This window comes from Tiliqua scincoides, chromosome 9 (assembly GCF_035046505.1).
Source record: "Tiliqua scincoides isolate rTilSci1 chromosome 9, rTilSci1.hap2, whole genome shotgun sequence".
NCBI lineage: Eukaryota > Metazoa > Chordata > Lepidosauria > Squamata > Scincidae > Tiliqua > Tiliqua scincoides.
The window spans coordinates 45,420,876-45,437,660 of NC_089829.1; positions in this window are offsets into that span (position 1 = coordinate 45,420,876).

Consider the following 16,785-nt stretch of genomic DNA (forward strand, 5'->3'; position numbering starts at 1 on the left):
TGCCAGTGACTGAGGAGGCTGGCTACTGTATGTATGTGATATTACTGACTTATGGACTGAACCTTTGACTGTGTATTATTGGAACTGATTTGGATTTGTTATACTGGAACTGACTGCTCTCTGTGCTGACTCTTGGACTGTTAAATGACTACTCTATATGTGATATCCCTTGACCAATACAACTGCTGAAATACTCTGCTGTAGTTGAAGTGTTGTTCTTGCAACCTGCTCATATTGGGACAAGACTGGGAACCTACACCAATCCTCTTTTAATTTTATACAAGCCCCTCTTAAACCTTAACATGGGTTATGGGCCCAGGAACTGCTGAATTGGTACCAGGAACTGCTGAATTGGTAACAGGAACTGCTGAGTTGAACCTGTGAGCTAGTGAGCTACAAGAACTGCTGTTGTTACTATTAGAGCTACAAGTGGCTGCAAAGATTTAAAGAGCATGGAGATGAACACAGTTATAGCCTCAGGGTTCCTGATAACCCGGTTGAATGGACATAATTATGCCACTTGATCACGTAAAGTCTCGTTACTGCTGAAGCGAGAAGGTCTGTGGAATGTGGTTGTTAATCCACCAGACTTGGCAGTCCTCAATGAGGAGGACGACGCAGAACTGATACAAACTTATCAAAGGGAAAATGAAAGAGCGTTATGTATAATTGGCTTGACCTTGGAGGACCAGCAGCTGGTCCACATTGACGGACAAACCTCGGCTAAAGAATGTTGGGAGGCGCTCAAAAGGATTTATGTGCAAGATAGTGTTTGTGTGCAGATACATCTCATGCAAAAGCTGCTACAGACACGCCTCCAGCCAGGAGGGAACATGCTGACTCACCTAGAGTTTATGAAACGAACTCTGGGGGAACTCCAGGAAAAAGAGCTAAATTTTACTGAACTGCAACAGGTGTATATAATTCTCTGCTCCCTTGATGAGAGCTATGACCAGTTTGTGGCGAATCTAGAGGTAGTACCTCAAGCAGAACTGACAATTGCCATCCTGATAAGTAGACTCCTTGATGAGGAAAGGAGAAATGACAACAGAGTGATTCAAAATCACAAGCAGAATTCCTCAGCCCTGCAAAGAGGGAACGCACCAGTGGAAAGAGTAAGTGACCTTGACTCTGCAAAAGCTTACTCTGCCGTGAGAAAATGTTATAACTGCCAGAGCCCTTCCCCCTTAATCAAAGACTGTAGGTCTAAAAGGGGAGGAAAGAAACCCCTCCGTTATGGCAAGGGAGGAGGAGTAAATTTGACTGTCACTGGAAAAACAAAGGACTGTGAAACCTATTTTGTTATTGACAGTGGGGCAACGGCAAACATTTGCAAAGATAAGAGACTGTTTCAATCATTTGAGCCAGCAACAAACCACTGTGTTACACTAGCTGATGGAGTCACAGCAAAAGTGTGTGGAAAGGGAAAAGTTGTTTTGCCAGTACTGCACAGAACTCTTGAAATGGTGTATGTGCCAAACCTAACCTACAACCTCCTATCTGTTGCCGCGTTGACAAGGCAGGGCTACACTCTGCAATTCAATATGGAGGAGTGTAAGATAATGAAAAATGCTGAGCATGTAGCAACTGCTAAACCACATGATGAATTGTATGTGTTATACAGTAGTGCAAAAGAAACTGTGGGGTCAGTGTTGACTAACAGAGCAGAACACTCCCATTGTATTCATAAGTTGCACCGTCAACTTGGTCATGCGTGTTTTCCAGCCCTCAGAAAGACCGTTGAACATTCAGAAGGGATAAAATTAAAACCCTGTGGTTTATACCTGGACTGTGAGGTATGCAAAGCTGTAAAGTCCAAAGCTACACCCTACAGAAAGCCTGGTAAATATGAAACTAAAGAGGTCCTGGATCTAATCTTCATGGATTTAATTGGGCCATTCACTCCCAGCATGGGAGGAGCAAGATTTGTGTTGTCCATCGAGGATCACCATTCTCGTTATGCATTTTGTTATCTAATGGGCACAAAAGCACAGACCAGCCAGACTGTAGAATACTGGCTAAAGTTTGTCAAAAGGAAAACTGGCAGACTACCAAAATGCATCATAACTAACCGGGGTGGTGAATTTGTAAACCAAAGGCTTGACAGATTGCTGAAAGAAAATGGCATAGAGCACCGTATGTCAGCACCTTATCGACCTCAACACAATGCCCACTGTGACAGAAGGGGTCAAACATTGCAGAATATGGCATTCTGTATGCTTAAGGACAGTGGTCTACCATTTAAATATTGGGGCGAGGCAATGATGTGTGCTTCGCATACATTGAATGTGATCTGGCATTCTGGCACTGGAGAAATACCATACATGATATGGCATGGGAGAACACCATCACTGGACTATGTACACACGTTTGGTGTCCCTGCTTATGTACACATATCCAAGTCTCAAAGGCTTAAAGGACAACTGAAAAGCAGGAAGATGTATTTCCTTGGGTATGATGCGAACCACAAGGCGTACAGATTTGGGTACTTGCACTCAAAGGACATTGTTATCAGTGCAAGTGCAAAATTCCTTGAGGACACTACAGGGTGGGAACGTTTGGGGCCATGTGTTGCCACATAGTACCCGATAACGGACTATAAAGGTTTACAACCAAAGAAATCTGTCCCTGTGAAGGAGAAAACGCCAAAAAGAAAACCTCCTATACTGAAGGAGGAGCCTAGGGATGAGGAGACATCCTCTGAAATGGATGACAATGAATTGAAATCAGAAACTGAGACTGAAATACCAGACCCACAACCTACTGATGCTACAGATGATGATGTTAATATACCCCGTAGATCTACAAGAGAATGTAGGGAGCCTGATCAGTTCAAACCCGGATTTATTTGCCAAGTATCCATTGAACCTTCCTCATATGAAGCTATAAAGGACATGCCTTTAACTGAACAAACAGCATGGAAGGCAGTGATCAATGGTGAATTGCAATCTATGCAACAGCTCAATGTGTATGAGGAAGCCTATCTCCCACAAGGGGAGAAAGCAATTGGAAGTAAATGGGTATTCAAGGTGAAGAGGGATGAAAATGGTCAGACAAAATGTAAGGCCAGACTAGTCGCCCAAGGATTTGGGCAGGAAGCAACTGACTATGATGAACTGTTTGTGCCTACTCTCAGGAATAGTTCCTTGTATAGTGCGCTGGTGTTAGCAGCAAAGGAAGGATATAAAATAAGGCATATAGATGTTAAGACCGCATATTTACATGCGCCACTTAGACACGCTGTATACATGAGAAAACCTTTGGGGATTGCTGAAACTGACAAAGGATATTGGCTACTGAAAAAGAGCCTATATGGACTAAAGCAATCTGGATATGAATGGAACCAATGCCTTTCTACTGCACTGAAGGAGGAGGGATTCCACCAAGGCACAGCTGACCCATGTGTTTTTACCAGGGGTAAAGGCCAGCTGAAATGTATTATCTTATGTTTTGTAGATGACCTAGCAATATTGTGTAAGAATGAAGAACAAACAAATGTTCTAATAGAAGCATTGCGAAAAAGGATTACATTGCGTGACTTGGGGGAAATACATAATTATGTTGGGTTGGATATAACTCAAGTAGAAACTGGCTATAAAATCTCTCAAAGAGGCAAGATAGCAACCTTACTGAAAAAGTTCACCATGGAACAGTGTAATGGGGTAAAGACGCCCATGGAGACTGACTTTGAAAAAGATGACTCACCCAGTCCCATGTTTTGCACTACCATGTACAAATCATTACTGGGAAGTTTAATGTATATTAGCCAGTGGAGTAGACCGGACATAGCAATGGCTTGCAATATATTGGCCAGGGCATCCAGCCAACCCAAACAGAAACATTGGCTAGCAGCCAAACGTGTTCTGAGGTATTTAAAACAAACAATTGACTTAGCATTGTACCTAGAACCTAAGGGTAGTCTGAGTATTACAGCATATGTAGATGCTAATTTTGCCTCAGACACAGAGACAAGGAAGTCAACCTCAGGCATGACATTATTTTTGGCAGGAGCCTTAGTTGGGTGGAAAACTGTAAAACAGAGACATGTGTCGCTATCCACATGTGAGGCTGAATTTGCCGCGCTGAGTGCAATGTGCACTGAGATTGTGTGGTACAACCAACTACTGATAGACCTGGGCATACAAGTACCTAAACCTATTGAAATAATGGAGGACAATCAGGCAGCCATACAGATGGCTATGACACCTGGTGTGAGAGGAAGATCCAAGCACACAGATGTATGCTTCCAAAATGTGAAGCAATGAGTGTCTGATGGCTTAATAAGCCTAACGTACTGTGAGTCGAGCCAGAACGTGGCAGACGCACTGACCAAAGTGCAAGGAAATAAAAGGCATCATGAAAACTGTGAGATGCTAGGACTAAGGGTCTAAATATGAGAGAGGACCTGAACCAAGGAGGAGAATGTCAGCTTGAGTTCTGAGTGATGCAGAACCAAAGCTTCCATGTTGGTTCAGGGAGCAGGTGCAGAGCAATGATTCAGCAGAATCAGTAAGCACCTGGGACAGGCACACCCTGGGTGTGACCAAGCCAAATACCGATTGGCTGAGCTGACTATATGAAGATAGTCAGGAGGAGCCTCAAGTGCAGCAGTAGGGGAGTTGATGGAGTAACTGTGAGACTGCTGCCAGTGACTGAGGAGGCTGGCTACTGTATGTATGTGATATTACTGACTTATGGACTGAACCTTTGACTGTGTATTATTGGAACTGATTTGGATTTGTTATACTGGAACTGACTGCTCTGCGTGCTGACTCTTGGACTGTTAAATGACTACTCGATATGTGATATCCCTTGACCAATATAACTGCTGAAAGTACTCTGCTGTAGTTGAAGTGTTGTTCTTGCAACCTGCTCATATTGGGACAAGACTGGGAACCTACACCAATCCTCTTTTAATTTTATACAAGCCCCCCTTAAACCTTAACATGATCTATCATCATGTATGAATGACCTTAAAGGGCCCACCCCCATGCTGAAACCGTTTTGTTGGGCGATTTAGATGCCAGGGTGGGGAATTCAGCAGAAATCTTCCACAGAGACTGGGATGTGGATGATGACAGTTCCCTCCTTCCCTTTTGTGCACTAAGCAGGCAGTCCAAAGATGCATACTACAATGCTAATAGTATGGCCCTCGCTAAGTTTTCCATCAGCTCTAACATGATTTGGCTTAACCTTCTAAAAGAGTTCCCCAGTGCTGATGAATTTACTTTTGTATCCTCTTGTGGCGCCAGCGTTGTGGAATACATTTTAGTTTCCACTAAAATGAAACATCGTGAAAGATTTTGCCATTGGGGACCTAACCCTTAGTGACCATTTACCTTTAATCTTGGTCCTTGACCTCCATTCTGGGAGTGTTCCATCACAAGCTGAGGTTGGTACAAATCCAGAGTGTAGGTATAAAATTGTGGCTAACAGTGCCCTTTCCCCAAATTTCCATCGTCTAAGTACGGAACCAGCAAGCAGAGATTTTTTTATTGGCCATTCTACAGGATCCGGATCCCTTTGTTCAAATCAAATCCTTTGAAGGTTCAATTGGTTATGTTTTTAAGGTCTTGAGTACCAAGCCCAAGTTGGTTAAATCATGCACTGCATTTGACAAAGAGGATTGGTTTGATAGTGAATGTAGGAATCTTAAGGTTGTATTAGGGCTTCTTATTTAGATTTTAGAAAGTACAATGGTTTGGTTAAATACTCCATTCTCAAAAAACAATTAAGAGTTTTATTGGCAGAGAAAAAAAAGTTTGTTTTAACTCAATGGAACAACCTGCATCAAGCAATTCAACAAAAAAATAATAAACAATTCGGGCAGTTGTAGCGGGTTCGTGTAGATCAGAAACATATGACCCTGCTATTATTCCATCATCTATATGGGTTCAACACAGACATTTTTTATGATAAGAGCAAATCCCCGGACACCTACCCTGACTTCACCTCTGTGGATCTGCCTATCTGGCCTCCTGTGACCCCTGAGGAAATTAAAGAGCTAATTATGCAATTGAAGCCAGGGAAGGCTGCAGGTCCAGATGAAATACTGATACAGGGTCATGAATGCCATTATGCTATGCAATTAAAACAAATTATTAGCTTAAAGTAATTAGAGTAAAAGTAGAGTAAAATTATTAGCTTAAAGTAATTAGAGCAAAAGTTCAGCAGCTTAATGGGAAAATGTATGCTTAGAATTTAAAATCCACTGTCTCTGTCTGAAGAAGAGGCCCAAACAGCAAGCTGGCAGTTCAGCTAAAATTAGCACAATCTCACAGGAGCTCTTGGCAGCGCGTCAAGGTATCTAGGATATAGCAGAACAATACAAGGTTTTGTAAATAGGGAGGAAGATGCTGGAAAGATGCTGTATGACCCTCTATATTACCCTCTATCAGTATGGTTTTGATCTTAGAAAGACCTTTAAAAGACATCGAGTTGTTGATGGTTAAGTTGAAGAAATTTGAATTATTAGCAGGATTTAAGATAAATAAACAGAAAACTAAAATTTTATCCAAAAATATGAACATACAAGACCAATCGAAGTTGATGAATAAAACCGGGTTCAACATGGAAAAAAAGAATAAGTATTTAGGTATTATTTTGACAAATATGCATTGTATGTTATTTCAAAATAATTATGTTAAAAATTTGGTGTGAAATCAAAAAAGATTTTGCAAGATGGGAAAGGTTGAAATTATCATTTTTGGGAAGGATATCCATAATCAAAATGAATGTATTACTGAAAATGTTTTTTCTTTTCCAGAATATACCAGTATTACTCTCTGATAAACCTTTTAAAGAATGGCAGAAAGATGTGACAGGTTTTATATGGCAAGGGAAAAAACCGAGAGTGAAATTTAAGGTTTTGCAAGATGCAAAAGAAAGAGGAGGTTTAGGACTGCCAGACCTGAAGACTTATTATGCATCATGTTGTTTTCTGTGGCTTAAAGAATGGCTATTGCTGCGAAATAAAAAAATTGTTGAAGTTAGAACGAAGCCCATTTTTCCATGGGCGAAAAATGTGGGCCATGAACTCTCAATGGACAAATGTGAGAAACTATGGATAAAACAGATAAAATTTACTCTGAATATTAACATTAAGGAAAACTTATATAAGATGATTTATCGATGGTACGTGACACCAAGTAAACTAGCCAAAATGTATGAAAGTATGTCCAGTAGTTGTGGGAAATGTAAGAAACAAGAGGGAACCTTTTACCACATGTGGTGGATGTGCAAGTAAAAAAATATTGGTTACAAGTTCATGCACAGATACAGTTGATCTTAAAAACAAATGTACAGTTGAAGCCAGAAGTATTTTTATTAGGTATGACAGATGAATACGTGGAAAGAAAAAGTGAAGTTTTATTTTTGTACATGATAAATGCTGCCAAAATACTTTATGCTCATTATTGGAAGACTATAAACATACCCTCTATAGAAAAACGGTGGAGAAAACTTATGAACTGTGCAGAGGGGAGATTGGTTCCAAGATGGCCACCTGGTGAAATCCCTGCTATTGTGCTCCTGTTATATGCCCTAATATTTCTCTTCAAGTGGATCCATTGACTCTTTTTCCTCCTCTGGATGCTTCCTGAGTCCTGCTAGAGCAAAGCAACACTACCAGTTGTTTCCAGTCTGCAATCTTGTCTTTGGATTACAGTGGATTCTGAAAAGCTGCTCCGATGGGGAAGAGGAGAAGGCATAAACACTCCCCTGGACAGGGCAACTCCCCCATCAAGCAGCTACGTCTGGAGGACCTCCCAGCATGGTCAGACACAGTAGGTGAGCTCATGAATCTTGCTTCTCCCAACAGATATGAAGCTCTTCGTGTTTCCGAATCAGAAGCGGAGAGAAACTACCAGTCTCCCTCCAGTCATATGGGCACGGCTTCAGCCTGCCCTCCTTCACCCACCCCTTCGGCTCCCTCTCCACAGGACAAGCAGTCATTATCTCAGGAGAATGGTCTCAGCAACTGTTTCTTGTCCTTGTTGGGTGATTACAACATTATTATTGGAAACACCATTCTTTTTGTATGTAAACAGCTTAACACTATTCTTGCCCAGCTGGACTCACTTCACAAGGTCATTCAACCACCCTTATCTTCCCTCTAGGCTCAAGCTCTGGGTTTGATCTCTGACAAACCAGGGGATGCTGAACTGCTGGGGCTGCATGAGAATCTGGATTGTGGTAAGGCTGCCTATTGCTTGTTGAAAAATCAAATACTGCTGCAATTCCAGGACTCCCCCATCCATAGGGGGCGCTGGGCCAACAAATTGAGGGCAAGGGACTCTCTATGCAGATTATTGTACCTTGATCCATCCCAGGCTGACTGTGTTGATCTGCAGGAAATCATAAAACTCCCTTGGATTCCCCAGACTCCAGGTTGGACCCGACTTCTTTTGAAGTTTGGCACCTCTCGGATCCCAGGCCAACTGCATGGGAAGAGCTGGTTTCTTTGCTCGTTTGGCATCTTCTTCTGGAGAGACTTTGCTGACATGATTATTAAACCTCTGCTCCCAAGGCATAGAATGCAGCCTCCCCCTCCTCTCTTTCCACCAGCCTTGAAGCCTGCGCAGGCTGGCTCTGTGCCCAGTCACCGGAGGAGAGATAACCATCCCCAGAACGTGGGAGTTGCCGATTGCTTTTCTCCCGATTCAAGTCCTTCGGTGCTGCCTAATGAGTTAAAGGCTGCCACTGATTCTTTAGGAAATGCTTTGCTTCAGTTAAAATCTTCACTGCATAAGCTTGGCTTTCTCCCAGCCAGTTAATTTAACAACTGGCTGTTCAACTAGTGCAGTTTCTAATAGTGAATGGCAAACTCAGCCTTTTGGCACTAGTACCAAACCTCAAGCACCAGACCAGGCACATTCTTCATTGATATCTGAGATGGTGGGAGCTCAGTCGCCTTCCGTCTGCATACCTCCCCTAACTGGAGCAGTTGAGCCTATGGATAGCTCTCCTTCTGAAGCCTTTAAGCCTGTGGTGATGAATGAATCGGCCAGTGAGGTGGACTGTCTCAATGGGGCGGGTTTGCTGTGCCATTTGACTAACTCGGAGGAGGCCTTGCATCATGTTGTGGCTATCCAACAATTGCCTAGAGACTCAGCCCAGGTCTTGTCATCTCCCCCAAGATCATCACAGCCTAATATGAACTCCTTATCTAAAGCCCTGGATGGGGTGCCATCGGGGGCAGCGTCTGCTGTTCCGTGCAATGAGGAGTTGGAATCAGCTCTTGAGTCCTGTAAAGCTTTGCCAGAGACTTCTGGCTTCCACCTACCCTCCAGGTCCCCTGTGGGCACAGAAGTGGATGGCCAAAATTCAGGATCAATTAACTCAATAACTACTGACCTCCCAATGCACTTACCTACTGATGACCATTCACTCATTGCAAAGGTGCTCATAGCCCCCAAAGGCCCCTTGCCAGCAGAACAAGGTTTTAGGGTACATCCTCCTGCATTGGTGGCTAAAGATCTGATAATGGAATTACAGCTGGAGGCAGATGACATTGTGGAGGGTGCCATCAGTGCCTTTAAGGAACTCACAGGACCAGAACAACTAAATATTATCAGATCCCTGGACAGAGTTAAAGCAGAACTTCTCAATCAAAACGCGAAAACTTTGAGCTATGAGATCTTTCCAGTGCAAGCATTAGCTCATCTTTCTGTTCCAGAAGCAACCACGGAGGTAACTGCCGCCCTCATTCCAGGGATTTTACACCATCTCCTGTGGCCAATTTAGCCCTGAGTAGCTGCGTGTCTCACAATCCTCCCGCTGCTGAGTGTCCATCAGGAAGCAAAGACTGACTAATTAATGCTTCTCCAGCCCCTACTACCTCTTCCCATCTAAGAATTCTTTCCTGGAATATTGCAGGGTGGAAGAACAAGAAAAATGACAGCGGCTTTGACATTATTCTGTTACAGGAGACATGGGTTTTGGACCATCTGTATATCCCTGGCTACAAGGCTTTTGTAGTACCTGCAACTAAACCCACCTCTAATGGTCGTCCTTTGGTGGGTTTAGCCAGCCTTGTACTGAAGCAGTTCAAGTCATGCCCTTTAGACATCATCCCAGGTTGTTGTAAGATACAAGCACTGAGGGTGTCTTTTGCAGACATTGACTTAATCTGCGTCAACACATATATTCCTCCTTTGCTTAATAGTTTACAAAGGACCCAGCTCTGGAATGATCTATTGTCATGTATGAATGACCTTAAGAGGGCCCACCCCCATGCTGAAACTGTTTTGCTGGGCGATTTAAATGCCAGGGTGGGGAATTCAGCAGAAATCTTCCACAGAGCCTGGGATGTGGATGATGACAGCTCTCTCCTTCCCTTTTGTGCACTAAGCAGGCAGTCCAAAGATGCATACTGTAATGCTAATGGTATGGCCCTCGCTAAGTTTTCCATCAGCTCTAACATGATTTGCCTTAACGGTCTAAAAGAGTTCCCCAATGCTGATGAATTTACTTTTGTATCCTCTCGTGGAGCCAGCATTTTAGTTTCCACTAAAATGAAACGTCATGTGAAAGATTTTGCCATTGGGGACCTAACCCTTAGTGACCATTTACCTTTAATCTTGGTCCTTGACCTCCATTCTGGGAGTGTTCCATCACAAGCTGAGGTAGATACAAATCCAGAGTGTAGGTATAAAATTGTGGCTAACAGTGCCCTTTCCCCAAATTTCCATCATCTAAGTACGGAACCAGCAAGCAGAGATTTTTTATCGGCCATTCTACAGGATCCGGATCCCTTTGTTCAAATCAAATCCTTTGAAGGTTTTATTGGTTATGTTTTTAAGGTCTTGAGTACCAAGCCCAAGTTGGTTAAATCATGCATTGCATTTGACAAAAAGGATTGGTTTGACAGTGAATGTAGGAATCTTAAGGTGTGTATTGGGGCTTTTTATTTAGATTTTAGAAAGTACAATGACCCCGATTGTTTGGTTTAATACTCCATTCTCAAAAATTCTCTTATGGGCAGAGAAAAAGAAAAAGTTTGTTTTAACTCAATGGAACAAGCTGCATCAAGCAATTCAACAAAAAAATAATAAACAATTTTGGGCAGTTGTAGCGGGTTCGTGTAGATCAGAAACATATGACCCTGCTATTATTCCATCATCTACATGGGTTCAACACTTCACAGACATTTTTTATGATAAGAGCAAATCCCCGGACACCTACCCTGACTTCACCTCTGTGGATCTGCCTATCTGGCCTCCTGTGACCCCTGAGGAAATTAAAGAGCTAATTATGCAATTGAAGCCAGGGAAGGCTGCAGGTCCAGATGAAATACTGATACAGGGTCATGAATGCCATTATGCTATGCAATTAAAACAAATTATTAGCTTAAAGCAATTAGAGTAAAAGTTCAGCAGCTTAATGGGAAAATGTATGCTTAGAACTTAAAGTCCACTATCTCTGTCTGAAGAAGAGGCCCAAACAGCAAGCTGGCAGTTCAGCTAAAATTAGCACAATCTCACAGGAGCTCTTGGCAGCGTGTCAAGGTATCTAGGAGATAGTGGAACAATACAAGGTTTTGTAAATAGGGAGGAAGATGCTGGAAAGCATCCAAGCCATCTTAAGCTGGAAATTCCCTGCTTGCTTGTATGGCAAATTAAACAGAGAAGCAGTTTAAACATAATTCTGTCAGGGTTCCTTTTTAAACTAAAGACACTAAGACAGCTATACCAAAGTTTCATGTCAAAGAAAGTTAGCATGCTTGCCAATATTCTTCACTGCCTTAATAGAGATTGTCTTTAAAATGTAATTAACATATATATAAGACTGTAGTGGCTTTAAAGTGAGTTTTAATTGTTTCAAAGTTTAATAATAGCATAAAATACACAGAAAGGTAAAAAAGCTATTAGATTTTACTATTAAAGATGCTTAAGCCTCAAGTCTGAAATGTAACTCGGATAAAAGCTATTTCCAGCCAAATCAAGAGTCTGTCTCACAGGGAAACTTTGGAATGTCAGAGCCTGTATTTCTGAGAGCTTGAGAACTCAAAGTCTTGCAGGAATTGTTGCATCTCAGAAAGACTTTTGGCAACAGCACACAGGAAAAGCAAGAGGGAGTAGCATCTCAAAGATAGACTCTTGACTTGGCAGCAGCAACAGTAAACCAAGAGATGCTGCAGTGCACTTGCAACACTGAGATGGGGAGCCTCATCTGTTGGCACCAGAAGGCAGGAAAATTGAAATGTTATGAGGGAAAGTACACAGACTTGTAACATTTTGGTGAGGGACTTGCAACATTATGTTGGAGAAGCAATACGAGGGACAGCTTATCTGTTGGGAAATGGGAATAGCATTTTCTGCAAAGATGCAGACACAGCTAGGCATAAGATAAGCAAAAATATCTATGGGAAAGCCCCCTGATTAAGCTAAAACATCCATGAGAGCCTCTGTCTGGGCTGCAACAGACAGAGGGAAATGTGATTTAGTTAAAATTAAATGAGAAAAGAATCCTTAAAAAGGAAATCCTTATTTTCAATAAGAGGTTGGTTTGTCTTGTCTTAAATTACACCACTATACATCAAAGGTAACAGGTCACATATGGGATCACAACATGGAATAGAGAGGACTTTTTTTAAACAAAGGTTTGCACAGAGCCCCACAGGTGTCTGGAAGAGAGAATGTTAAACAGTTGGCTCTTGCCAAGGCCAACTAAGTTGAGGATGCCAAGAGATAAGTACAAAGGACATGCCAAAAGCCAGTTCTGAATAATAATTGAGGTTACAGTGCTCTCTACTGGTACTTGCAAACAAAGTTTTCTATATGTTTAAATGTATGGTATTGCCTTATTTGAAACCTGTAACTTGAAGCCAACCAATCAAATGTTTGTAAAGCTGTCTCTAGCCAACCCAGAGAAAGCCCCATCTATGATGTCAAACTCCAGCCAATGAAAAGTGCAAAACTCCTCAAACAAAGGAGCCAAAATGAAATATAAGGGAAAGGTTCAGACTGGAAAAATTGCTCTCTTCGCTTTGGACTGGAGTCCCTGAGAAGCCCGTTGCTGGCAACGAAATAAAGCTTGCAGACAATCACCACTCTTGCCTACTGAGTTTACTTTTGAACCCTGCAACACCTTGCAACAATACCACCTGAGCTTTTAAAAGGCAATCCGGAATGGTGGGCCCAGTTACTTGCCCACATCTTTACAGTGCTCGACAGTTCTGGCCTATTGCCCAATGTCTGGCTTACAGCAACAGTTATTCCTATCCATAAAAAGGGTGACCCTACCACACCAGGAAATTTTTGGCCCGTTAGTTTGCTTTCTGTAATAGGTAAGATCTATGCTAAATATCTATGCAATAAACTTACTCTCTGGGTTGCTTCGCAAGGCATCTTAGGCCCCGAGCAATCTGGCTTCTGCCAGGGCAAATCAACTTTGGACAATTGCCTGCTCCTATCTCATTTGGCCCATAAGCAGGTTAGGATATGTAAGGCTTGCCTTTATGTAGCCTTCCTTGATCTGAAAGGTGCCTTCGATTCTGTGGATAGGGAGCTTCTTTGATCCAAGTTGGAAAACATGGGGATTGATAAAAGATTGCTGCTGCTGATTAGGTCCCTCCATCTAAATACTTCATGCAAGGTTAGATGTTCCTGGAGTGGGAATCTAACTCATTCCATCGTCACTAACAAAGGGGTCAAACAGGGCTGTGTCTTGGCCCCCATGCTTTTCAATCTGTTTCTAAACGATCTTGCCTCATCCCTGAAGGAAGTAGATAGCTATTGTCCGAAGTTTGGCACAAGCCAAGTGCCGCTACTTCTGTACGCAGATGATGCAGTACTGATATCTCGTACTAGGATTGGCCTAAAACGTCTGCTGTATCGCTCTGAAAAGTATTTTTGTCCAACAAATTGCAAATCATTTATGCTAAATCTAAGATAATGATATTTGCCAACAGATGGAAGGCTTTTAAATGGTCTTGTAATGGCAATAAAATGGAGCTGGTTAAACATTTCAAGTACCTGGGAATCAACTTCTATTACAGGCTCACTTGGGCTTTTCATCGTGAGGCAGTGCAGAACGCATCCAAACTAGCATCCTCAGCTATTTCCCATTTCTTTTTCACCTGCAGCAATGGTTATGTTCCAGCTGCTCTGGAGGCGTTTAAGGGAAAGTTTCTTTCCCATGTTCTTTATGGCTTACCCGTCTGGTATAAGGCTATTAACCAACTATTAGAACGCATTCAAACCTCCTTTTTACGGAAGATTTTGGGTTTACCCAGGTGCGTTCCTTACTCGGTTCTGTGTCTCGAGGTGGGGTTAATTCAGCTAAAGACGACTGCATGGCTAAGATTACTGAAATTTTGGTTTAGGATTTTATTTAACCCTACCTCCTCTGGTCTAATGCACCAATTATTGTCAGATTCAGTCCTGCCATTAGAGGTCACCGATCTTCTAACCAAATTTAAGTCAATAGGGCTGGACACTGCAGAGCTAGGCATGACTGATTGTGATGCTGCTTACAGAATCGTCAAAGAAAGAATTCTTGATATTGAACAAGAGCTGTTTAGTGCCGCCAGAACCACATGCTCTCCACTCTATCTCCATGTTCCAGTCAGTTTTTGGAAACCGGCCTCCTTCTTTTATCACCTGGAGTGCCCGCAGGCTTGGAGAGCATTCACACTTGCAAGATGTAATGCTCTTCCATCAGCCTTGTTATCAGGCAGGTTCAGTGGTATTCCCTACTCGGAGAGGAAATGCAAGTGTGGTAGGGATTGTATTGAGACTATATCACATACCTTTTTCTACTGCCCGCTACATGATGTTTCACGCAAGAAATATCTAGGCCCACTGTTAACTAGGATGCAGGGCTGGGAGGACTCAATCATGCTTCAGTCTCTCCTTTCCACACCTGACTCTGAGACCCTTGATAAGGTCGCTTCCTTTTTATCTGGGGTAATTGCCAGGCAGAGCTCTGGGACTCTGGGCAGTGTGTGAGGAAAAGACCGATGTCTATGTTGTGTTGTCTTTGTATATTTTTGTTTTGTTCTTTCTCTGTATTTTATGCCAATAAAGGTCTTACTGAACTGAACTGAACCGTGCAGAGATGGACAAACTCACAACTTTACTTAAAGAGAGCTCAACAAAAAACTTCTTGAAAAATTGGAAACCAATTATTGACTTTTTGAAACAGAGAGAAAATAATAATTTAATGTATTATGGATTTGAAGATTAGTTTTAAAGGATTAGATAATAATATAGACTAACATTTGTTAATGTTTAAACTTCATATATAGAATTTTTTGGCTTCGCTCTTGCTACACCATTAGGGTATATATAGTTTTTTTTATGTTTATTATAGTTTATTATAGTTGTTTGTTGTTCTTTTTTCAATGTAATGTGTCATGTTTGACAAACTAAATTAAAAAAAGAAAAGAAAAAAAACAATAGGTTGCGACTCACAGTTTGGGAAACACTGCTGTAAAGACTATAACTGCCCTGTGTCCAGGTTAGCAACAATGGCAACCTGTGCAGCTGCTATGCCACTCAGTGGGGATTTGAATTTAAGGTTCTCCATTCATTTGACCTCCTACAACACCCTGCTAGCGCTGCGAATTCAGAGTTGCCAGGGGTGACTCAACTAATGCAGGGCTCCCCTATTATGGCCATTTATTGGGTAAGGCAACCAGTTGCCCTACGCAAGAGATGGCTCTGCTTACCAGTGGTTTGCCTGCACTTCCAAGCTTACCAGCAGTAAGTGACAAGTAGTGGGGGCTTCTCCTGCCTTGCCCCCCAACCACTGAGAGCATCCTCTGTAACAACATAGAGTGGAGCAGCGCAAGATGCTGCTTTGGAAGGCACCCAAGGCTTGTTATGGCTTTGTTGCTTGTTGGGAGTGCAGAGGCACTGAGAAATGTCGCAGTTTGGATGCTGCTTGGGAAGCCCACAAGGCCTAGGGCCTGGTGGCTTGCTGGGAGTACAGAAAGCAGATGCACTGAAGGGTTAGTAGGAACTGAAATAGCAAGGAATCGGAGCAAGGATGAGGCGGCAGTCATAGATTCAAAGGGTATAATGCTGGCAGGAGAGCTCGAAGCAGAATGCTGGGAGATCGAGAGAGAATGCGCTCCTCCCGGCTAGCCCGCTCAGCCTTTATTGAATCTTAAAAACATGACACAATGCTATTAAAACATTAAGGGTTATTAAAGGTTAATAAGATTATACTGGCGGCCTACTAGCTAGTTCTAGCTTAACCGCAATCCACATTCCTACATATGATTCTTCTTCATAACATCCTCTTGTTGACAGGCTACAGAGCTTCAGACTCAGCATGTCACCAAGGCTGCGCACGTTTGCTCTGCGCAAGTGCAATGTGTGCTTTGCTTTATTACCAACATACAAAGGCTAAGGCTAGCGCCTGCGTAGATGACCACTACAATAGAGACCTTGGGGGAGGAGCTTTCACTTGAATATGGGATAGAATCTGCACCACTGTTGTCCTCAGTACTGGGGAAGGGCTTCTCATAGGCTCCTGGTTTTTGTTCAACCTGGTCTACACTTGATGATGCCCCTGCAATGGAGGTTAACAACCTACTCTGCATGCTTTGTATAAAACACAACAGTCGAAGCTTAAGTATAGCACTAAATCATAGTATTCTTGTACAGCACTTTTTGAATGTGAAAAGTTTTTCACAAACAATAACCTTGTAAGGAAAGCATTATTATCCCTATATTGCAGCTGAGGCTGAGCTGCACCAAGATCACTTAGTAAATTGTCGGAAGTGGTGAGGTTTGAACTAGGATGCCCTGATTTATAGTGTGGGTGTGTAACCAT